The sequence below is a fragment of the Boleophthalmus pectinirostris genome, unplaced genomic scaffold (assembly GCF_026225935.1).
Source record: "Boleophthalmus pectinirostris isolate CB_2022bp ecotype Guang Dong unplaced genomic scaffold, ASM2622593v1 HiC_scaffold_22, whole genome shotgun sequence".
In the NCBI taxonomy this organism is placed as follows: domain Eukaryota; kingdom Metazoa; phylum Chordata; class Actinopteri; order Gobiiformes; family Gobiidae; genus Boleophthalmus; species Boleophthalmus pectinirostris.
Genome location: NW_026571190.1, coordinates 4,283,749 through 4,306,889, shown reverse-complemented (window position 1 = coordinate 4,306,889; position 23,141 = coordinate 4,283,749). Strand labels below are relative to the sequence as shown.

General features: G+C 42.1%; 1 pseudogene; it reads right to left on the bottom strand.

Moving 5' to 3' along the window:
• Positions 1-462: 462 nt before the first annotated feature.
• LOC110153531 (noelin-2-like) overlaps positions 463-23,141 on the bottom strand; it is a 133,579-nt pseudogene continuing 110,900 nt past the window's right edge.

The window sequence follows — 23,141 nt, the reverse complement described above, 5'->3', positions numbered from 1 at the left end:
TGCTTGTGTCTGTGATATACCTGTAATCTAGGACACCCGTGGACCTTTGTGTTATCATTTGGACATTTTAAATCGTAATATTCATAAAAAAAAAAAAAAAAGTACATCAGCACCTCCAATGGATAGCTGCAGATCACACTAATGAGGAGCTTTTTTTTTCATTTGTACAAATAAGAAAATAAATTAAGAAGAAAGTACAGAGCAGTGGGCATTTATCAGTGGTGGTGAAAACAGTTAAATGGTGTCTTAAAAAAGTGATTAAAGATTACTCGAACATGCACAAATCACTCCAAAAACAAGTTTGCGTGAGCAAATGGTGATGGAAACAACTATAACATGGTTTCAATCTCAGAAAAGTCCATTTTGCGTCATAGGTCTGCTTTAAGTCCGACACAACGTTATTTCACAGCTCTACAGTCCCTCCCCACATGTCTCTCCCGATGCGGCGCCCCCCTCTGGCCTCTAGCCGTCGCTGCGTATGACGTGGAAGAGCGTGACGTTGTAGAGCACCTGGTGTCCGTTGTTCCAGGTGAAGAGCGCCCTCTCTCGGGGGTTGTAGTCCATCATGCTGATGTGGGAGTACTGGTTGTGGAAGGGGATGTCCGTGTACTCGTAGGTGCTTCGTGTTGGTGTGGTAGGCGAAGTGCACCTTGGCTCCGGCCAGGTGGGAGTTGGTGACGTAGAGGGTGCCGCAGATCATGAAGGCCTCCCCCGCGCTGCGCTTGGGGAAGCCCGTGTCCCAGCTCCGCACCACCTCCAGACTGTTGGGGTCCAGACGGCTCACCTGACACAGGACAGACACACACGTTAGAGCTGAAACTATAACTCAGCTGGTGTTGATACTTTGCGCTGACATTGTTCTGGGGGTGTTCTGTATGCGTGTGTATATAGCATGTTACCAGGTGGACTATATTTTCCCACCGTAATGCGTCCACGTAACTACAGCATATTTATATTTTATTTTTTTGCACCACACTAGTAGTCAGGCTGGGGCCCCTAGTGCCTCCACTTAATTCTCTCCAGCAACTAGGTCAGGAATCAGAATACACTAGACAGTTCGCAAAAACCCCAGAAATACAAATTCAGGCACCAGCCAATCAGCGAAGAGCCAAATATTCAGTGTTGTCAACGATTCCCGAAATCGAGAATTTAAAGCCAGAATAAAGAGAAAGTTTGGTGAATTTCATCAAGGGGAAAGACGTTATTGTCCTTGTTCCTACAGGATTTGGGAAAAGCTTAATATACCAGTTAACCCCGTTAGTGGTGGATTACGTACGACCAAATAGCAGTGATTGGTTAAATGATAAAAGTACCCGCCTACTGTCGAGCGAACGAATTCTAACACTGCGAGGTCAGACGGTTTGTACGAAGTGAAACCGGCTGATGAATCAGACTACCGGAATAGCACTTTTGTTACTGAAATCTAGGATTCAATCTATAAAAGTGCAGTGTATCTGTGAAAGTGCAGTATATTAATAAAAGTGCAATATATCTGTGAAAGTGCAGTGTATCTGTGAAAGTGCAGTGTATTTAAAAAAGTGCAGTGTATCTGTTTGCACAAACTGCTGGCTCTCATTCAAGGTCACTTAAATCATTGGCACCTGACACCTGCACCTGCCCCCTCTTGTTATGCCCACCACAGTGCCAGTCCTCCTGAACTCTGCCACACTTAAGCTTCTTAAAGTGACAGTGCTGCCAAACATCTGCCAAACTGACAGAGCTGTGCACTATTCTGCCCAACCTTACATTCACAACAGTAATGACACTGACAGATTCAAACATAGGACCATCATACTGATGCTCTGTGTGTGTGTGTGTGTGTGTGTGTGTGTGTGTGTGTGTGTGTGATACAGTGACCACATGTCCCTGTTTACCCGGGACAGTCCCAGTTTTGAGCCTGTGTCCTCTGTCCCAGCAGATTTATACAAAACCACTGATTTGTCCCAGTTTTATACAGAAATGCCCCAAGTGTCCATATTTTTGACAAATCTGATCCCTGCCAACAGTAAAGAGAGGCATAAACTGTCATTTGTTTAGGTAAAATACAGAAAAGCTGCTTAAAAATAACCAAAACACAAAGAAAATGTGACTATACTGACTCACATTAGAGCAGAGTGCAGAACAATTTTCCTAAATTACGCACTTGTTTCATAGTTTTATTTTTTACCAACCACCACATTTTGAAAATCTGGTCACCCTAACCCAAGGATATCTCAGGAGCTACCAGTAGCTCTCCACCCCCTTCCAAGTTGCTCGTCAAGGGATTTCGAAATTATACCATTGTGCTGCCAAACCAAAATGTGGTTAACAACATGCCTTTTACTGTTGTAAATGCATCATTTTGAAACCCAACTTTGTGCACTAATAAATGGACATTCATACTTTATAAGCATATAACTGCACTCCAAGGCTTGCCCTCTTTCTTATAATCATCTCAGGTTTTTGCAGCCACTAAAATGAGCAGCTCTCAGGCATGTTTGTTTTGTAAAGGAGCCCACCAGAGGGAAAAGGTTGGAGACCCCTGCATAGGTCAAATCCTCCAGCTAAACTAGTCCTGACTAAGACGAGCTCACCATGTGGTACCAGACCGCTGCACTGCACTGCTCACTCCTCTTGAAGAGATGCCCCAGACGCAGTGCAGGATGGGTCAAATGCACAATAAAGTGCACAAGACCCTGTGGCCTCAGGAGCTCAGGAGAACATGGAGTCATGGTCATTGTCACATCACTGGGGACTTCAGGGGCTCATCTTTCTCAAACAGGGTGTGTTTTACTTCTATAGGATATTAACTTTTGTTTTTCTCCTTTCCCTTTGCTCCTTGCGTTAAGTCACTCCCCCTTCAGACCGCTATCCCAACTGAATCAGCGTGCATGCAACTAATGAAACTATGACACATCGCATCAGGTTTGTGAAGTCGTGTACAATTTTGTATCATGTTTTTTATATTTAAGGAGAGTTGTTGTGTGGGAGCATGGGGACGTAGGCTTGTGGACAGAGCCTTGAACAGAATCTTCCTGCTAACCATAAGGAGGGTTTGAATAGAACCTGGGAGAGATCGCTAGATTACTCAAACATGCATGGATGGCATCTAAAACCTCTTCAGGCATGTTTGTGATGAGGGAACATTATAACATGGTAGAAACTTGGAAATACTAGCCTGGAAGTTAGAAACCAGCACATACCAGTAGCTCTCCACCCCCTTTCAAGTAACTCACCAAGGAGATTTATGAATTACATGTATTGTGCTGAATAAAAAAAATGTGATTATTTAAATGCCATTACCATTGTACATGTATCATTTTGATGCCTAACATTGTGCACTAAAAATGAATAATGGTTTGTTTTATAAGCATCTAACTGCCTCATCTAAGGCTCGCTCCGGCTCTTAGATGTATTCAGTTTCTAGTGACAGCTTTTAAAATGATTAGCTCTCTGGCATTTTCGTTCTGTAAAAGTAGCTCACCGGAGGAAAAAAGGTTGGAGACCCCTGTCGTAAACTGTATGTGAGCGCGATGACACCCACAGCGTTCAGCTCCAGTCAAATGAAGCTCATCGAGGCTGCAAATATAAGGGCGAATTTGGAGCCAGAAGACAACACACTGGTCTGTTATTAATGTTCATATCTTGATTTACAGACAAAAGAGTGAAATAAACCCCCAGGATCGTGTAGAGCCGATTAATACGAACATTTTAAAGGGATAGTTCCGGATTTTTGTCACCTGGCGGCAGCGCGCAGTGATACAAACGGAAAGAAAATAGTGCCAATGAGGTCTGACTTTTAAGGCGACGATGGTTTTGTGACGCAAATGTATCACTCTTTTGAACACAGATTGTTTTGAGAAGAAAAACACTTTATTATACAGCCCCCAGCCAACTTGTCGGACTACTTTCGTCAGCACCAAAAACGGCCAGTATCTCGGTTCACCGGACGCTGTCGGGGGGTAAATCAGTGTAGATGCACGACACTGCTCACGGGGATGACATACAGGTTTATGTCAAAAAACCCAAACTATCCCTTTAAGACCAAAACAAAGAGTCTCACAGCAGCAGTTACAGAGAGAGATGAGGGACAGTTTTGGAAAGTGAATTGGAGCCAAAGTTGACAGAGTTGGAAACACATCCTATTTGGAACGTGGCAGTTAACAGGCTAAATATGTCCATTTACTGTCCACGGTCACGTAGGCCAGATGTGTTTTTGTTTTCTCACAAAAGAATGGACATGTAGTATAAGAGAGAAATGGACAACAACAACGAAATAAATAATGTGCTGTCATTTACACAGACACAAATGCACATCTGTCTCCAATTATCCCTCTGCTCCCTCTGGAATACAACAGAATGGGCTGTACCTGTAATTATGGGTTGTTATAGTAACTGTCTGGTACTGTACAAAAGTGTGATCAGTTTTGTATCTGAGCACGGATATTGAATCTGGGAGTAAGGCACAGCACTACAGGCACAACTCCTTTACACATCAGCGGCTCTTTGTGAGGAGCCTGAAGAAGAACCATCTGTGCTCTGTCATTCTGCTGAGTTTCTATGGTCCTATGATACAGACAGTACAGTGTTGGGGAGTAACAGATTACATGTACTGGCGTTACGTAATCAGAGTACAAATTATGAGTAACTGTCTTTCATTAGGGTTACTGTTTCCATGAGCGGTAATTGGATTACAGTTACTTTGTTGAAATAAATGGATTACATGTTTTCACATTTTGGGCTAAACCAGGACTAAAACCAGGACTAAACATGGATTAAACCAGGTCTAAACCAGCACTAAACCAGGTCTAAACCAGGATTAAACCAGGACTAAACCAGCACTAAACCAGGTCTAAACCAGGATTAAACCAGGACTAAACCAGCACTAAACCAGGTCTAAACCAGGATTAAACCAGGACTAAACCAGCACTAAACCAGGACTAAACCAGGATTAAACCAGGACTAAACCAGCACTAAACCAGGACTAAACCAGGTCTAAACCGGGACTAAACCAGGACTAAACCAGCACTAAACCAGGACTAAACCAGCACTAAACCAGGTCTAAACCAGGACTAAATCCAGATTAAACCAGGACAAAACCAGGATTAAACCAGGACAAAACCAGGATTAAACCAGGACAAAACCAGGTCTAAACTAGGACTAAAACCAGGTCTAAAGCAGGACTAAACCAGGTCTAAACCAGGACTAAGCCAGGACTAAACTAGGACTAAACCAGGTCTAAACAATGACACCTAACAGTAGGTGGACATACTTTAAGGCAGCAGTGATCTCATATATAAATAATTTCTCTATGAATAATATTTTTTAATTTGGTTATGGAAAGTCTGGGCTTTTTGTCGTCTTTTATCAGATAAAATATCTTATGTTAAAATCCTCGTCTTTGTTTCTCTACAATAAACAAAAGTCTGTTCATGGAGATTTGGGCTCAACAGACAATTTGAAGAGAACAAACAAGAATTTTCAGGATGTGGTTGGTACATTCATGTAGTTTTAAAAAACATGACAATATCAAGTAATCCAAAGTATTCAGATTATGTTACTCACTTTAAGTAATTTAATGAATTACGTTACAAATTACATTTTGGGTATGTAATCTGTAATCTGTAGGGGAATTACATTTTAAAAGTCACCTTCCCAACACTGGATACAGAGCATATTGTCCAACTGTATCACAGCCTGCTCTGCTCTACTCTGGTCTTATAGTACCATCTTTGTAGTATTTTTCATGCATACTTAATACCTTTACTTAAACTTGCACCAGGTCACTTTTTTGGAATAGGGTCCACCACATGTTTCTTGTTTCCTTGTTTCATAAATGAGTCAATTCTGCGTGTCATCCCAGAGAGTGGATTGTAAAAGCAGAACCGGGTGCACGCTCTCTTATAAAACATTGTATTTATTGCAAACTTGAGCCATGACATTTCAAAAACCACTCACGCAACATGTTCTCAATGCCATTTTTGTTTTCCCAAAGAACATTTAAGAGAGCCGTGTCAAGAGAAAGAGCCTGAGAGCAGTGTGAACGACAGTGATGTGTGCACCTGTGCCACAGTCCAGACACATGTTTGAATCAAATGACCAAATAAAAAAAACAAAAAACAAAACAGAACAAAAACTGTAAACGGATACCTTACATTTTCATGATTTGAAACAAGGCACCCAGGCTTTAAGTACACATTTTGTATTGGAGACTACATTGCTACTAAAATTGTTCAAAAAAGTAACTAGTACTTTGAGTAGTGTTGTATTTGTACTTTTTGTGCTCATACTCTTTTATCTTATGTGTGTAAGTAACAGGATGTCTTATATGTGTGAGTACTACAGTATGTTGTTGTATATGTGTGAGTACTACAGTATGTTGTTGTATATGTGTGAGTACTACAGTATGTTGTTGTATATGTGTGAGTACTACAGTATGTTGTTGTATATGTGTGAGTACTACAGTATGTTGTTGTATATGTGTGAGTACTACAGTATGTTGTTGTATATGTGTGAGTACTACAGTATGTTGTTGTATATGTGTGAGTACTACAGTATGTTGTTGTATATGTGTGAGTACTATAGTATGTTGTTGTATATGTGTGAGTACTACAGTATGTTGTTGTATATATGTGAGTACTATATAGTATGTTGTTGTATATGTGTGAGTACTATAGTATGTTTTTGTATATGTGTGAGTACTATAGTATGTTGTTGTATATATGTGTGTGAGTACTATAGTATGTTGTTGTATATGTGTGAGTACTATAGTATGTTGTGTATATGTGTGAGTACTATAGTATGTTGTTGTATATGTGTGAGTACTACAGTATGTTGTTGTATATGTGTGAGTACTATAGTATGTTGTTGTATATGTGTGAGTACTATAGTATGTTGTTGTATATGTGTGAGTACTATAGTATGTTGTTGTATATGTGTGAGTACTATAGTATGTTGTTGTATATGTGTGAGTACTACAGTATGTTGTTGTATATGTGTGAGTACTATAGTATGTTGTTGTATATGTGTGAGTACTACAGTATGTTGTTGTATATATGTGAGTACTATAGTATGTTGCTGTATATGTGTGAGTACTATAGTATGTTGTTGTATATGTGTGAGTACTATAGTATGTTGTTGTATATGTGTGAGTAGTATGTATGTTGTATATGTGTGAGTACTAGTATGTTGTGTATGTGTGTACTATAGTATGTAGTTGTATATATGTGAGTACTGGAGTATGTTGTTGTATATATGTGAGTACTATAGTATGTTGTTGTATATATGTGAGTACTGCAGTATGTTGTTGTATATGTGTGAGTACTGCAGTATGTGTTAGTACCATGATGTTTCCGGCGTTGGGGATGGAGGTGTACACGGCCCACAGGCCCATCTCGTCGGCCATGAGGTCGATGTCAGAGGATCCGCCCCAGCTGTACGGGAACGTGTTGTTATATCCCGCCCCACTCAGACTGCGCTGAAGCAAGACACTCCGAGAGCGCAAGTGGTACTGCACCTGTACACACACAAGTACACATTTACTGCACCTGTACACACACAAGTACACCTTTACTGCACCTGTACACACACAAGTACACATTTACTGCACCTGTACACACACAAGTACACCTTTACTGCACCTGTACACACACAAGTACACCTTTACTGCACCTGTACACACACAAGTACACCTTTACTGCACCTGTACACACACAAGTACACGTTTACTGCACCTGTACACACACAAGTACACCTTTACTGCACCTGTACACACACAAGTACATGTTTACTGCACCTGTACACACACAAGTACATGTTTACTGCACCTGTACACACACAAGTACATGTTTACTGCACCTGTACACACACAAGTACACCTTTACTGCACCTGTACACAAAAGTACACGTTTACTGCACCTGTACACACACAAGTACACATTTACTGCACCTGCACACACAAGTACATGTTTACTGCACCTATACACACAAACACACACACACACCCACACACACACACACGCACACAAGTATAAGGGAGGTTATTTTTGTAGTGCCCAAAAGCACAACAGCAGTCTCCTCTCAGGGCTTCTCAAGATTTAACCAACAAAAAGTTTGAAAACCAAACAGTGAAACTGGTCGATAACAGACAGTCAATAAAGAGCGGACAACGAGGGGAGAGCCCAGAGGACTAAAGGGGAGAGTGAGGGGGGAGGAGGGGGAAGGAGGGGCGGGGTCTGGAGGACTAAAGGGGAGAGTCAGGGGCGAGGAGGGGCGGGGTTTGGAAGACTAAAGGGGAGAGTGAGGGAGGATGATGGGCAGAGTCTGAAGGACTAAAGGGGAGAGTGAGGGGGAGTAGGGGCGGGGTTTGGAGGACTAAAGGGGAGAGTGAGGGGGAGGAGGGGCGGGGTTTGGAGGACTAAAGAGGAGAGTGAGGGGGAGTGGGGCGGGGTTTGGAGGACTAAAGGGGAGAGTGAGGGAGGAGGAGTGGCGGGGTGGAGGACTAAAGGGGAGAGTGAGGGGGAGTGGGGCGGGGTTTGGAGGACTAAAGGGGAGAGTGAGGGGGAGTGGGGGGGGGTTTGGAGGACTAAAGGGGAGAGTGAGGGGGAGTGGGGCGGGGTTTGGAGGACTAAAGGAGGGAGTGAGGGGGAGTGGGGCGGGGTTTGGAGGGCTAAAGGGGAGAGTGAGGGGGAGTGGGGCGGGGTTTGGAGGACTAAAGGGGAGAGTGAGGGGAGAGTAGGGGCGGGGTGTGGAGGACTAAAGGCGAGGGAGTGAGGGAGGATGGAACGGGGTCTGGAGGACCAAAGGGGGGACTGCGGGGGAGTAGGGGCAGGGTCTGGAGGACTAAAGGGAGGAGTGAGGGGTAGAAGGGGAGGAGTACTGCATATAAGAGTTTGTAGTACCAGGATGTTGCTCTGGTGCTTGTTGTAGTAGAGGGAGCCGTTGTAGACCACGTGCCCGGTGCCGGCCCAGGGCTGAGGGAGCAAATGCTGCACAAAGTTCTGACCCTTGGTAAAGTCCGACATGGTCCGGAACTCCAGCACCCGCCGCCCTTTGTAGTACCCGTCCATGGACCACACCTGCACAGAAACACACACACTCCGAGTTACAATGTAGGACTGAAAATATACACACTGATTCAAAAAGTACATAACTGGTATCTTGGTGAGGTCACAAGAGGCTAAAAACTGTTCACTTAATGACAGTGGTGGATGAAGTACTCGATCTTGTTACTTAAGTAAAAGTACAGATACAAAGGTAAAAACTTACTCAAGAATCACATGAAAACATCTGCTTAAGTAAAAGTATGAAAGTACCTGTTTAAAAATATATAAGAGTAAAAAATAAAAGTATTTTGCACAGAGTTTTAGAACAATGTGGTGATTTTGAAAAAGAAATTCGCAGATTTTAAGTGATTCAATTGATTTTTAAATTTTTCTAGCTGATTTTGTGTTTTTGTGTTGATTTGCCCAAAGTTGAGACAGAAACTCAAATTAAATGTGCTAAAAATAAGTCTCATTTCAGCAGGTTTCACACCCTAAAGAGTAGTTTTTTGCTACTTTTCAGTCCAGATTTATAATGTACTGGAATAGAAAGTATAGATAGACATTCTCAGATGTAATGAAGTAAAAGTAAATAGTATCCACTGTAAAATGCACTCAAGGAAAGTACAGATGCCTAAAATTTCTACTTTTACTTTTGTACTTCATTTTTTAAATTTTGTTTTTGTACTTCCACCACTGCTTACTGGGCAAACCTTTATATTTATACTTTATTTATACTTTAATACAGTGGTCCCCAACCTTTTTTGTGCCATGGACTGGTTTTATATCAGACAATACTTCACAGACCAGAGGGGGCTCAGAGGGGAATTTGAGCAGCATGGATAAGTCCTGGCTAAATCCTGTTTGAGTCCTGTTTTAGTCATGGTTTTAGATCTGTTTTACACCTGTTTTAGATCTGTTTATAGATCTGGTTTAATCCTGATTTTGGCCTGGTTTAGACCTGGTTTAGTCCTTGTTTCGTCCTGGTTTAGTTCTGATTCAGACCTGGTTTAGTTCTGGTTTAGACCTGGTATAATCCTGGTTTAGACCTGGTTTAGTTCTGGTTTTGACCTGGTTTAGTCCTGGTTTAGTTCTGGTTTAGACCTGGTTTAGTTGTGGTTTAGACCTGGTTTAGTTTTGGTTTTGACCTGGTTTAGACCTGGTTTAGTTCTGGTTTAGACCTGGTTTAGTTGTGGTTTAGACCTGGTTTAGTCCTGGTTTAGACCTGGTTTAGTTTGGTTTAGACCTGGTTTAGTTTGACCTGGTTTACGTTTAGAACTGGTTTAGTTCTGGTTTAAACCTGGTTTGGTTCTGATTCAGACCTGGTTTAGTTCTGGTTTAGACCTGGTTTAGTTGTGGTTTAGACCTGGTTTAGTTCTGGTTAAACCTGGTTTGGTTCTGATTCAGACCTGGTTTAGTTCTGGTTTAGTCCTGGTTAAGAGCTGGTTTAGTTTGGTTTTGACCTGGTTTAGACCTGGTTTAGTTCTGGTTTTGACCTGGTTTAGTTCTGGTTTAAACCTGGTTTGGTTCTGATTCAGACCTGGTTTAGTTCTGGTTTAGTCCTGGTTTAGTCCTGGTTAAGACCTGGTTTAGTTCTGGTTTTGACCTGGTTTAGACCTGGTTTAGTCCTGGTTTCGACCTGGTTTTTAGTTCTGGGAATGGTTGGATGGTCCGCAAGACATACGCGAGATGGGACGGTCGGACCGTCCGTGTGACGTACAGAAGGGGGAACGGTCCGCGCGACGTACGGAGGGAGGAATGGTCTGCGTCGACATGTACGGGAGGCAGGAAAGGTCCGCGCAAAGTACGAGAGTGGGGAATGGTCCATGCGACGTACGGGAGGGGGGAACGGTCCACACAGTGTATGGCAGCGGGGAATGGTCCGTGCGACATATGGGAGGGGGGAACAGTCTGCGCAATGTACGGGAGGTGGGAACGGTCCACGCAATGTATGGGAAGGGGGACAGTTGGACAGTCGCACAATGTACGGGAGTGGGGAACGGTCCGTGCAACGTACAAAAGGGGGGAATGGTTCACGCAATGTACAAGAGTGGGGAACGGTCTGCGCGGCATACGGGAGGGGGGAATGGGCCGCACAATATATGGGAGTGGGGAACGGTCCGCGCAACGTACGGCAGGGGGGACGGTTGGACAGTCCGCAAGACGTACAGGAGTGGGGAACAGTCCGTGCGATGTACGGGACGCGACGTATGGGAGGGGGCAACGTTGTATTTGGAGTGATATGTGCATGTGTTACTCCCCCTTCAGAGCACATCACATCACAACACAATCAACATGCAAACTACTGCACATCACATCAGGTTTGTGAAGTTGCTGTGTATTGTCGTGTCGGAGCATGGGTGACGTAGGCTTTTGGGCGCAGCCTTGGACAAGTTTATACTGCATGGATGACATCCAAAATTTCTTCAGGCATGTTTTTGATGAAGGAACATGGAGGGAAAAAAAGCTAAAAAAAAAAAAAAAAAAAGTCACCAGGAGCTGGAGGCCTGTGCTTTACCTGAGACATCCAGAGTGTGTTTATTTGAGGTAAAAATAATCCAGCACTGAGTCTGACCTGAATGGGACCTGAGGACTCGTCATGTGCATGCTAATGAAGGAAGAGAAGAGAGGGAAGAGAGAGGGAGACGGAGAGAATGAGAGAGTGTGAAGAGGAAGGGAAAGGGGGACAGAGAAGAAGAGGGAGAGAGAGAGAGAGAAGGGCAAGGGAGGGTGAAAGGGGAGACAGGGAGAACAAATGGGGAGAAAGAGCGAGAGAGAAGAGAGAGAGTGGGTGAGAGAGAAGGAAAGAGAGAGTGGAGAAAGAGAGGGGGAGGAGGAGGGGGAAAGAGTGAAAGAGAAGACAGGGAAAATAAATGGAGAGAAAGAGCAAGAGAAAGGAGAGAGAGGAAAGAAACGGTAAAAGAGAAGGGCAGAAAGAGAGGAGAGAGTGAGAGAGAGGGACAGAGACAGAAGAGAGAGTGAGAGAGATTGACAGAGAGAGGAGAAAGAGAGGCAGAGAGGGAAAGGGACAGAGAGAAGAAAGAGAAAGAACAGAGAGAGGAGAGAGAGAGGGGGAGCAGGAGAGAGAAGAGAGAGGGGAAAGAGACAGTGAAAGAGAAGGGCAAAAAGAGAGGAGAGAGAGAGTGAGAGAGAGGGAAAGACAGAGAGGGACAGAGAGAGGAGAGAGAGAGAGGGACAGAGAGAGTGAGAGAAAGATTCAGAGAGAGAGGGGGAGCAGGAGGGGGAGAGAGTGAGAGAGAAGGCAGAGAACAAATGGGGAGAAAGAGCAAGAGAGAGGAGAGAGAAGAAAGAGACAGTGAAAGAGAAGGACAGAAAGATTAGAGAGGGAGAGTGAGAGAGAGGAAAAGAGAGAGGAGAGAGAGTGAGAGAGATTGACAGAGAAGAGGGAGAGAGAGAGGGACAGAGAGAGAGAGAGAGAGGAGAGTAATGAGAGGAGGAATTGTCTGGAGGACTAAAGGGGAGAGTGAGGAGAGGAGGAATTGTCTGGAGGACTAAAGGGGAGAGTAAGGACAGAAGGAATTGTCTGGAGGACTAAAGGGGAGAGTGAGGAGAGGAGACGAGGTGTGGAGGACTAAAGGGGAGAGTGAGGAGAGGAGGTGAGGTGTGGAGGACTAAAGGGGAGAGTGAGGAGGCAGTGTCTGGAGGACTAAAGGTAAGAGTGAGGAGAGGAGGCAAGGTCTGGAGGACTAAAGGGAAGAGTGAAGAGGCGAGGTCTGGAGGACTAAAGGGGAGAGTGAGGAGAGGAGGTGAGGTCTGGAGGACTAAAGGGGAGAGTGAAGAGGCGAGGTCTGGAGGACTAAAGGGGAAAATGAGGAGGTGGGGGCTGGAGGACTAAAGGGGAGAGTGAGGAGGTGGGGGCTGGAGGACTAAAGGGGAGAGTGAGGAGAGGAGGCGAGGTCTGGAGGTAATCAGAAACACCTGCCTCTAAAAAGGGCAGTCTTGTGTGATGTCACATAGTACTTGATTCAAATACCATACACACAGTTTAGCAGGCAGTGAACCCTCTATCAGAAAAGTTACATAGTGCCTCTTTAATAGACATTTTTGATTCATTTATAATCAGAAGCACTTTGGAGTAGGGTCGTCAAAAGTATCGAAGATTCGAAGCATCAAAGTATCAAAACTAGACTCATTTGAGCAGCTATTGAAAAAGCCACATTCACAGCACAGAAATGAAGCTTTCCTGAATATCTTTAGAATGATCTTGAGCTGTATCAGTATTACACATGAGAACATAAAAAAGTACTATGATTTAATGTTGAAAATCACATTGTGGTGTCTAAAGAAAGAGTGTTTTTCATTATCATCGTGGTATCAGAATGAGTGTTGAGTATCGAGACTATTCCTTAATATCGAAATAAATGTTAAAAAATGTAATATCGTGACAGCATTACTTTTTTCAGTGCACATATACAAGATTACTCAAACAAAACACGTCTTCAGCTATGTTTTTTGTTTTGTTTTTTTTAACAGGAAAAGCGTAATTTTCCAAACACAGTCCCTTTAATAGAAGTGATATCTGGCGAATGACACACAAAGAGCGCTGATTATAGGTGGGACACACATGATTGTAGGGTGCTCGTATCACCGCGAGGAGGTCTCTGCGGTTTAAGTGGACTTGTTTGTCATCAACACCTCAAGACACAAAGGTGACGGGGAAATAAGGGCCATTTTCATATGAATCATTGGCAATTTATTATAATTGTCTTACTGTTTTGGACACTTGTTGGCTTGGCTTGTTATTTGAACATGTCTGGGTGCCTTTGAGGGTAAGTGGTTAGTACAAAAGGCGACTCTTCCATGATCATACTGATGAAATGCAAATCAGATAACGGAGTAATCAGATAACCCAGTGGTTAGAGCTGAGCACTGGGGTGAGATTGCATACAACTCCTTAACATAATTATCCAAAACTCTCCCCTTTAGTCCTCACACTTCCCTTTAGACCTACAGCATGCCCCCTCCTCTGGCCTCACTCTCCTCTTTAGTCCTCCAGATCCAGCCCCCTGTCCCCCTTCACTCCTCCCCCTCACTCTCCCCTTTAGTCTTCCAGACCCCTTCTCCCTCTTTTCTCACTCTCCCGTTTAGTCCTCTAGACTCCGCCCCTCCTCCCCCTCACTCTCCTCTTTAGGCCTCTAAACTCCGCCCCTCCTCCCTTTCACTCTCCCCTTTAGTCCTCCAGACCCCACCTCTCCTCCCTTTCACTCTAGTCTTCCAGAACCCCCTACACTTTCCCCTTTAGTCCTCCAAAGCCCCCACAAAACTATGAATAAAGTGTAATTTATGATAGTGCAGCAGATTAGTGAAAAAAAGGGTTCACTCTGGTATAAAAGCATGACATTTGGCACAGATACTCTCTAAGGGCCACTATTTTGGAAAAAGGCTTTGGCCACTCAAAAATTCAATATGGCGGCCATTTTTCAAGATGGCCATTGTTCCTGTAGAATATTAATTATTTCAATTTGTGGCCATTCCCGTTTGTCCAAGTCTGATCTCCTCAGGTCTCAGGAGCTCAGCAGGGCTGGGCCTGGTTAGTACTTGCATGGGAGACCACTGGGAAAATCAGGTGCCACAGGGGGGTGCCAGTCATAAAAAAAGACTGTTTACGTTGTGTCCTTAGGCAAGGCACTCCAAAAATGGACCCGTGCAGGACTCTGATCTAACTCCATGTATTTCTCGCTAAATGATGAGGGGTGGTTAGATGCATTTAGGACATTAAACTTACCTAAACTATTGCTACTATTCAAGAACTACAGTGTGAGTCAAACTGGATGAGTTGACACTGAAGTACAGACTGAGTTTCACAGCAGTGAAGTCACCAGTGCCCTGGATGTGTCATGACGTTCACTCTATTAAACTAAACCTTCCTTAACACATTCAACTGAGCTCTGACAGAAATGGTGGCCGTCTTGAAAATGGTGGCTGACTTGAATTTTTGAGTGGCACACACCTTTTTCCATGAGAATGTTCCTTGAAGAATGTTTGTACCAATCTTGATGATAGCGTCACCATTTGATAAATTGATGTAAGGATTTAAGAGAAATAGCGGCCATCTTGAAAAAGGCTGGTGGCATCTCAACCATCAAATGTTTGCCTCCTTGATATTTTGAGGGACGAGCACCATTCTCCAAGAAAAAAAAAAAAAATCTTAATAGAGTATTTTCACAAACTGTTATGCCTACATTACAGTTTGAATACTCGACATAATGAGTATTTGACAAAAATAGCGACCATATTGAAAAATACATTTTTTATTTTCATTTTGAATTTTTGAGTGGCCAATGCCTTTTTCCCAAAAAGTGACCCTTAGAGAATATCTGTGCCAAATTTTATGCTTTTATACCAAAGTGAACAATTCTCTTGAAAAATGCGATTAATCTGCTGCAGTATGAAGAAAACCAGAAATTCAAATTTAATTAATTAATTAATGTAATCATTTGTATTCAATTCAAATATATAAAACATCTTTTGTAATGAGAGTCTGTACAGTCCCGTTAACAATTATGATTATCAAATAATAATTACGATTATTTTAATAGCTGACAGATCATGATTATTCGATTAAAGGCAAAGTAAGCCATGTTATAATGTTATAATATTGTTAAGTCCTCTAAATTAAACCTGGAGTTGTGTTTAGTTTCATTCACAGAGTCTGTCACCAGATTTGGCTGTTATTAAAGTTCATATTTTGATTTACAGAAAAAATACCAAAAAAAACAACAACAACAACAAAAAAAAAACAGGATCATGTAGAGTGGGTTAATACGAACATTTTAAGACCAAAATGACGAGTCTGAGAGCAGCAGATACGGAGAGAGGATTAACGATTTTTCAATACGAAGTGAACTGAAGCCAGAGTCCATGGAGCTGGAAGTGCGCCCGTGCTCACTTCTTGTTTGGAACACAGCAGGTAGCGGGTTCAGTACCGGCTGAAGATTGAGCCAAATTCAGAGACATAGTATTTTCTATAAAGTACAATTACTACAAACAAATGAAAAGCAGTGTCACGGACAAAAGTACACGTTTCCATCAGAAGTCATCGTCACGTACAGATGCATTTGAGACAGAACTCGTGTTATGACATGTGCAGTGTTCATTCAAACCACTTTAATAACAGCAATACTGCACAAGAGTCCAAGCACTTGATATATTGGTCTCTCAGTAATCAGGCTCGTATAATGTATGTACATGTCTGAACAAGGCCGTGATTGCACTTATATCAAAGTGGACATTATACTTCAACAATCAGTATTTTCACATTTGATGACTTAAAGGGCCCGTATTATGCAAGTGGCTTTCACCTCTCAGCCGTCCTATAATGTTATTCGCTCATCAGAACACACCTGGAGTCGTGCTTTGTTTTATTCATGTGTGTTTGAGTTCTCCTGTGCATTCTTTTAACACGCTCTACCCCATTTTTACGCTCTTAAAAACGTGAAAGACAGAGCTAGTTCATCTGAAACAGTTTGCAGTGGTCCTTTTCAAGTTCTTTCTCACTTACCATATGTATTCAGAGCATCTTAATTATTCACCAGGATGACTTTTTAAGCACTTTCCTCAACTTTCAGAGACCAGAGAAGAGACGTTTGGGAATAAGGTTTGCCATCTGCTCATCTAAATGGAGATTACCATAGTTTTTGGACTATTACTATAATTCGTACTTTTTGGGGGAAATATATTTTATAAAATCAGAGACTGGGAAAAGACATTTCATCTTGAAAGTCAAGTTTTAGTAATAACATTAAGAGAGAAGAACAGACTGTTAACGTCACATATGAACAGTTCTTCAGATAAACTATAACATAAACAACAGAACAGAACAAGTTTACCAAACTCTCCATCTCACTCCAAATCACTAAATCCATTCAATTCTTCATCCTCGGTGTCACTTCTGAGCAACTCGACGACCTTCGGAGGTAAACAGAGCGCCGCTTCCTCTTCCTCTCGTCAGACTCAGCATCAGTTCCAGTTAGAATTATTCGGGTCTTTCTGAATCTCGACAGGATGGTTTCAGTGTCACTGAAGTCCAGACTTTGTCCATCCATCCAGTGACTTCAGGAAAGTTTCATGGTGCATCCTCCCGGTGTCACAAGTTTCTCTCTCACTCCAGAGTTTCTTTCTGCTGCTCAATTACCGTTTTCAGCTGCAGATTTCGTGACTTGCAGTTTGTAATCTGCAAAATGATTTTGTTTTTGGGGACATTTTGTTCAGACTTCTCAGTCGTCTTTATAAGTTTGTTTGAATGTTAAATTGTTCAGTGGTGCAGAAGTAACGGTGCGATCGACATGATACAGACAGAACAGAGGCTCTTTCTGCAGGAGACATGTGCAGTAGAGTGAAGTGACAGTGGTACAGGAGGAACAGGAGCAGCAGATACTCACACACAAGACTAGAACCTCTCCACACTTCAGAGTGAATCTTTTAATATTTAAAAGTCGCACCAGAGTATAAGTCCAAGGACCACCCAAACCACGACAAAAAAAGCAAATTATAGTCCAAAAAATATGGTATATCAACGTGTGTAGAATGTTCCACAGTATGGCATTAAATATACATCCATCTCTCATTTATTCAGTAACTGTTTGTCACAGTGGAGACAGATATGGAGCTCTACTGTGAACCACTGCACGCAAAGTTCAAGACAAGCTCCACAGTGTTACATAAGGGCAGTGTTGGGGAGTAACAGATTACATGTACCAGAGTTACACAATCAGAGTACAAATGATGAGTAACTGTATTCAGTTACAGTTACTGTTTCAGTGAGTGGTAATTGGATTACAGTTACTTTGTTGAAATAAATAGATTACATGGTGGTATTTTCCTGTTTACATGGGGCTATACCCCCCCCCCCCTAAACTAGATCTAAACCAGGTCTGTACCAGGACTAAAACAGGTCTAAACCAGGACTAAAACAGGACTAAAACAGGAAACAGGACTTAAACCAGGACTAAACCAGGACTAAAACAGGACTAAAACAGGACTAAACAGGACTAAACCAGGACTAAACCAGGACTAAAACAGGACTAAACCATGCTGGGTGGACGTGTCTCCTCCTCTTCTATCAATAATATTTTTAATACGGTTACGGAAATACGGAAAGTCTGGGCTTTTTATTTTCTTTTAGCAGACAAAACTTCTTATGTTACGATTTCCTCGTCTTTGCTTCTCTACAGCAAATCAAGTAATCCAAAGTATTCAGATTATGTTACTCACTTTAAGTAATTTAATGGATTACATTACAAACTACATTTTGGGTATGTAATCTGTAATCTGTAGGGGATTACATTTTAAAAGTCACCTTCCCAACACTGCATAAGGGTGCATTTTAACAACACTTCCATATGACAGCTTCTCTTGTGCTACCATAAGCCGCAAATGGCAACAATTTAAAAAAAAAAAAAGTATACAAAACTGGGACAAATCACTTGAGACAGAGGACACAGGGATCAAAAGTGGGACTGTCACCATAACTTAAATACTGAGTTGACAGATTTTAACTACAGCTGTTTCATGCAGACTGATATGCAGTGCTTGCTTCAAGAATAAAAAGAATGCATTTCAGTTTTCATCTACAAAAGTCAAACATCGTGCCTCCATAATGAGATGTTTAGACGTGGTGTAGCCTCAGATAGAGTTGATTAAAACCAGAGTTAGGACCAAGCTCATGTGTTTTGTTCAGTAATAAAATGCAGTGTTGGGTTTGACTCCACAACATTCTTTTAGTCAGTAATACTTAAAGGAACCATTTGGGTCCGGTCAAGCAGTAACAGAGGAAAACAAGGGCAGATTTTTTACATTCCAATAGCTTTTATTCAGAAACTCGAGGGACTATTGAAATAAGTATCATCATAATAAGTATCAGAATGTAGGAAAGAGTTACACTCCAACAGGGTCAAGTTAAACCTGTGATATTCTTTCAAATTGTTGACAAAAACATTAAAAACTCATGTTGGTAACGGAGGGAATGAAATATGCAGCACTTTTTGGGCAATAAATCCAAACAGTGATAACTCTTGGTTCTCACTTCCATATCCTTAACAAACTGGTTTGAATATTTGCTTCATATAGTTTTCTACCATATGGTACAAGATTAGGTTGAAAAACCTCTTACTTTTTGAGTCATGAGATTTTTTATGAAGAAAGGTCATGGTAACGGAGGGAAAAGTAACAGAGGGAAAATTGTACAAACAAGTAGAAGGTGCAGGATTTTACATCATTTGTCGCTTTTTTCTTCCGAATACTTTAATATTACTTCAAAATGAAAGGAAACTATTTCTATCAAATATGTCAGTCCTTCCAAGCAAATTTTTTTTATTTTAAATTTTTTTTTTTTTTTAAATCATGTACCTTCATCAACAGTTCAAAGATGGAATAACACAAGATATGATGAAATACATCCATTTATTGACATGATTTGCAGGTCTTTGAAATTTGGGAAATAATTTTTGTTCCATGTTTCATACATGGTCTGTTTAAAACATATGGAACTTTAGAACCAAAAATGGTACAGAAAAAAGGTCAACAGTTTGATAAACTAGAGTACATATGTATCTGTTCAATACATTTTTATATCAGATGCATTAACTTGAATTTTTGGCCTTGTTGTTTACTTCTGCTTGACCGGGCCCAGATGTAAGATTTTGATTAGACTATTATTATTATTATTGGTTATAAAAACAGTGAACATGATGTCTCAATTATTTATGGTATAATTTGATGTTTTGATGTTTCTCAAGATAATTATCTGAATCAGAATGCACAAAGGTCTCACTGGTTTAAACCTAAAATGCCTCTTTCTGATCCGAACGGTCACTACCATAGACGGTATAAAAAAGTGGACTAAGCTAAGCGAGTGTGACGTCACTCATAACCATGTTTACAGAAGAGCTTTAATTCCGAATACAAATAATTTATCATTTTTTAGGAATAAAAATGAATTCTGCTTTAAAAAGACCACCTAAACACTTAATTCCTAATGAAAATGATTGTTCAGAGTTAAACTTAAATCCGAAGTAAGTGGGTGGTTTATTCAGATTTTAAAGGGACAGTCCAGAATTTTGGACATAAGGCCTCGTTTCCTAGTGAGCCAGAGTGTTGGAGACGTGTGGAGACACTTTTTGAAATATTCCATCCAGTCCTTGTATTTGCAGAGGTCGCAGATGTTAGACTAGTGCATGTCAATGGTCATAGTTCTCCTGCCACTAAAAACACTCCACAAAACACCCAAACAAATCTATTATTACACCAGACTGTCCATGTAAATGTCTGGTGGACAGAATAATTTTAGACGTAAAACCAACATTGCATTTGAAGGTTTTCTGTCTGAGCAGCAGCAGTGTTTCTTCCTGATAAAAAGCTCGACAACGGCGGACTGATATATGAGAAAATAGTCCCTCAACATGCAACGATTCATGCGATGCAAGGTTAGTTTTATTTCAAACATTATTCTATCTATCTATAGTCTTGGTTTAGACCTGGTTTAGACTTGGTTTAAGTCCTAGTTTAGTCCTGGTTTAAGTCCTAGTTTAGTCCTGGTTTAGTCCTGGTTTAGACCTTGTTTAGACCTGGTTTAGTCCTGGTTTAAATCCTAGTTTAGTCCTGGTTTAAGTCCTAGTTTAGTCCTGGTTTAGTCCTGGTTTAGACCTTGTTTAGACCTGGTTTAGTCCTGGTTTAGTCCTAGTTTAGTCCTGGTTTAGACCTTGTTTAGACCTGGTTTAGTCCTGGTTTAGACCTGGTTTAAGTCCTAGTTTAGTCCTGGTTTAGTCCTGGTTTAGACCTGGTTTAGTCCTAGTTTAGTCCCAGTTTTGTCCTGGTTTAGACCTGGTTTAGACTTGGTTTAAATTCTAGTTTAGTCCTGGTTTAGTCCTGGTTTAGTCCTGGTTTAGACCTGGTTTTAGTCCTGGTTTAGTCCAAAATGTGAAAACAGGAAAATACCGCCATGTAATCCATTTATTTGAACAAAGTAACTGTAATCCAACTACCGCTCACTGAAACAGTAACTGTAACTGAATACAGTTACTCATAATTTGTACTCTGATTACGGTACATGTAATCTGTTACTCCCCAACACTGCTGACGCCTTAAACTGGTGGATTGATGTAACTGATCGAATTGAGGAGGGTAAGTTGTTCCGTTCATTTGGAGCCTTGAAGTTAAATGCTCTGTGGCCAATTTCTTTTTTTATTATAGGAGCATTAAAAAATAATTGTTCAGTGTGACGTAAATGATATGCTGATCTAAATGGAATCAAAAACTCTTTTAAGTAGGGTGGGAACTTTGAGTAATAACATTTAAACACAAATTGCAAAAAGTGTAGCTGTCTTCTGGATGGAAGAGAGAGACAGTTGAGCGATGAATACAGGTTTTTGGTTATGGTATTTTCCGGGCTATTAGTCGCTCTGGATTATAAGACGCACTGTCATTAAATGGTCTATTTTTCGAACTTTTTTCACAAATAAACAGCAACGGACATTAAACAAAACCCAACAGTGTGATGGGTGAGTGGTTTTGTTTGTTTGTTCGTTCACGGTGACTCTGGGCTTTGTTCAGTTGTGGCGTGTAGGGAGGGTGCTGTCTGGGACCAACGGATTGTCAACGTGTTCGCAGTGACTCAGTTGTTCATTTGTGTCTAGAAGTGGCACATTGCACTAGTCTATTTGGTTCGTTCCTCTGTTCCGTTCCTCGACGGCGTGGAGTGATGAGTGTGTCTGTGGGTGTGTTTCGCTGTGCGGTCGCTGTCTGCTCCGTGTGTGTTTGCGTGCGCTGTGGGTGGTTCGGCTTTGTACTTTACTGATTGCTGGGACACCTGAGTGGATTCGTGTATGGGGCGCTCTGGATTGTGCGGCGCGCAGTCGTTTTTTGATGGGGTTAGACCAGGGGTGCTCACACTTTTTCTGCATGCGAGCTACTTACAAAATGACCAAGTCAAAATGATCTACCTAATACAAAGCCAAACAAACTGCACTGAAACACTCTGTGCCTGTTTTTTGGACCCTCACCCACAGTTTGAGAACCTCTTCTTTAAGAGAACTTCCTCTGGCACTTTACACAAAACTGTGAAAAAAGTGAAGGAAGATTTTTAAACCTGTTTTTTAAAGTTCCAAACTGGAGTTACATTCTTTTCTGGTTTTGCAGTGATATTTACCAGCCTCTGCACGTTTACCAAACCAAACGCACATCGTGACAAACACAGATGCATTTGTCACTTTTGTTAGACAAACTTCAGCCAAATGTGGCAGTAGGTCTGTTCTGTAGATCTGCTCTATGCTGTAGACCTGCTTTGTGCCAACACTGGAACACAAATTTAGACTGGTTTTTGCTTCACGTTTGGTCTTGCTCTTCTAATCAGCCGCACTGTGGGAGGGGCTTGTGTTCGCTGTACGCAGGAAGGAGCGAGAGCGTGAAAAGGCGAGGGGCGGCGTGCTGACGTGAGGCAGATGGACAGGTAGGATGTTTAGGAAGTTGAACCTGCCCTGTGATGCACGCTGGTACACGAGGGCACACGCTGTTGCAGACGAGCCGTGCATAGGGAGCGTGTGTGTTTGTGATGCGCCGTAGAGTCTCCGCGGGTTTCAAATGAGCGCACAGGCTGCACTGAGACGCCCCACACGCTCCTGCACCCGCTACAAGTTTATTACCAACAGCAGCGGCCGGAATGAAATATGATCACACTTGTTGAGTGTCAGACCTCGAGTGAGAGACAAGACCGAGTCCAAACGCGAGTCCGAGACGAGACACGGCGATCTACCCACACGACCTTGGCGATCGACGTATTGCGCACCCCTGGGTTAGAGTCTTAAGAGCGCGCCTAATAGCCCGAAAAGTACAGTACATTTGAAAAATAATAATACAGAACATGTTTTACTAAATTGTAGTCTAACCTGCCACACGCACTTAAATAAAATCCAATTCCACTTTACGCTTTTTGTATTAAAGCCTCTTGCGTGTCCTTCTGTACATCCCTGTGCTGGTACATTAACTGAGATCTGAACCGTTTGAGTATCCAAGGCCCAGAGCACTGTACTTCACTAAACACACATTCATATGACATACTACAGAAGTACTTCATGGTGCAGTGATTACAGGCGGTGTGAGAGCCAG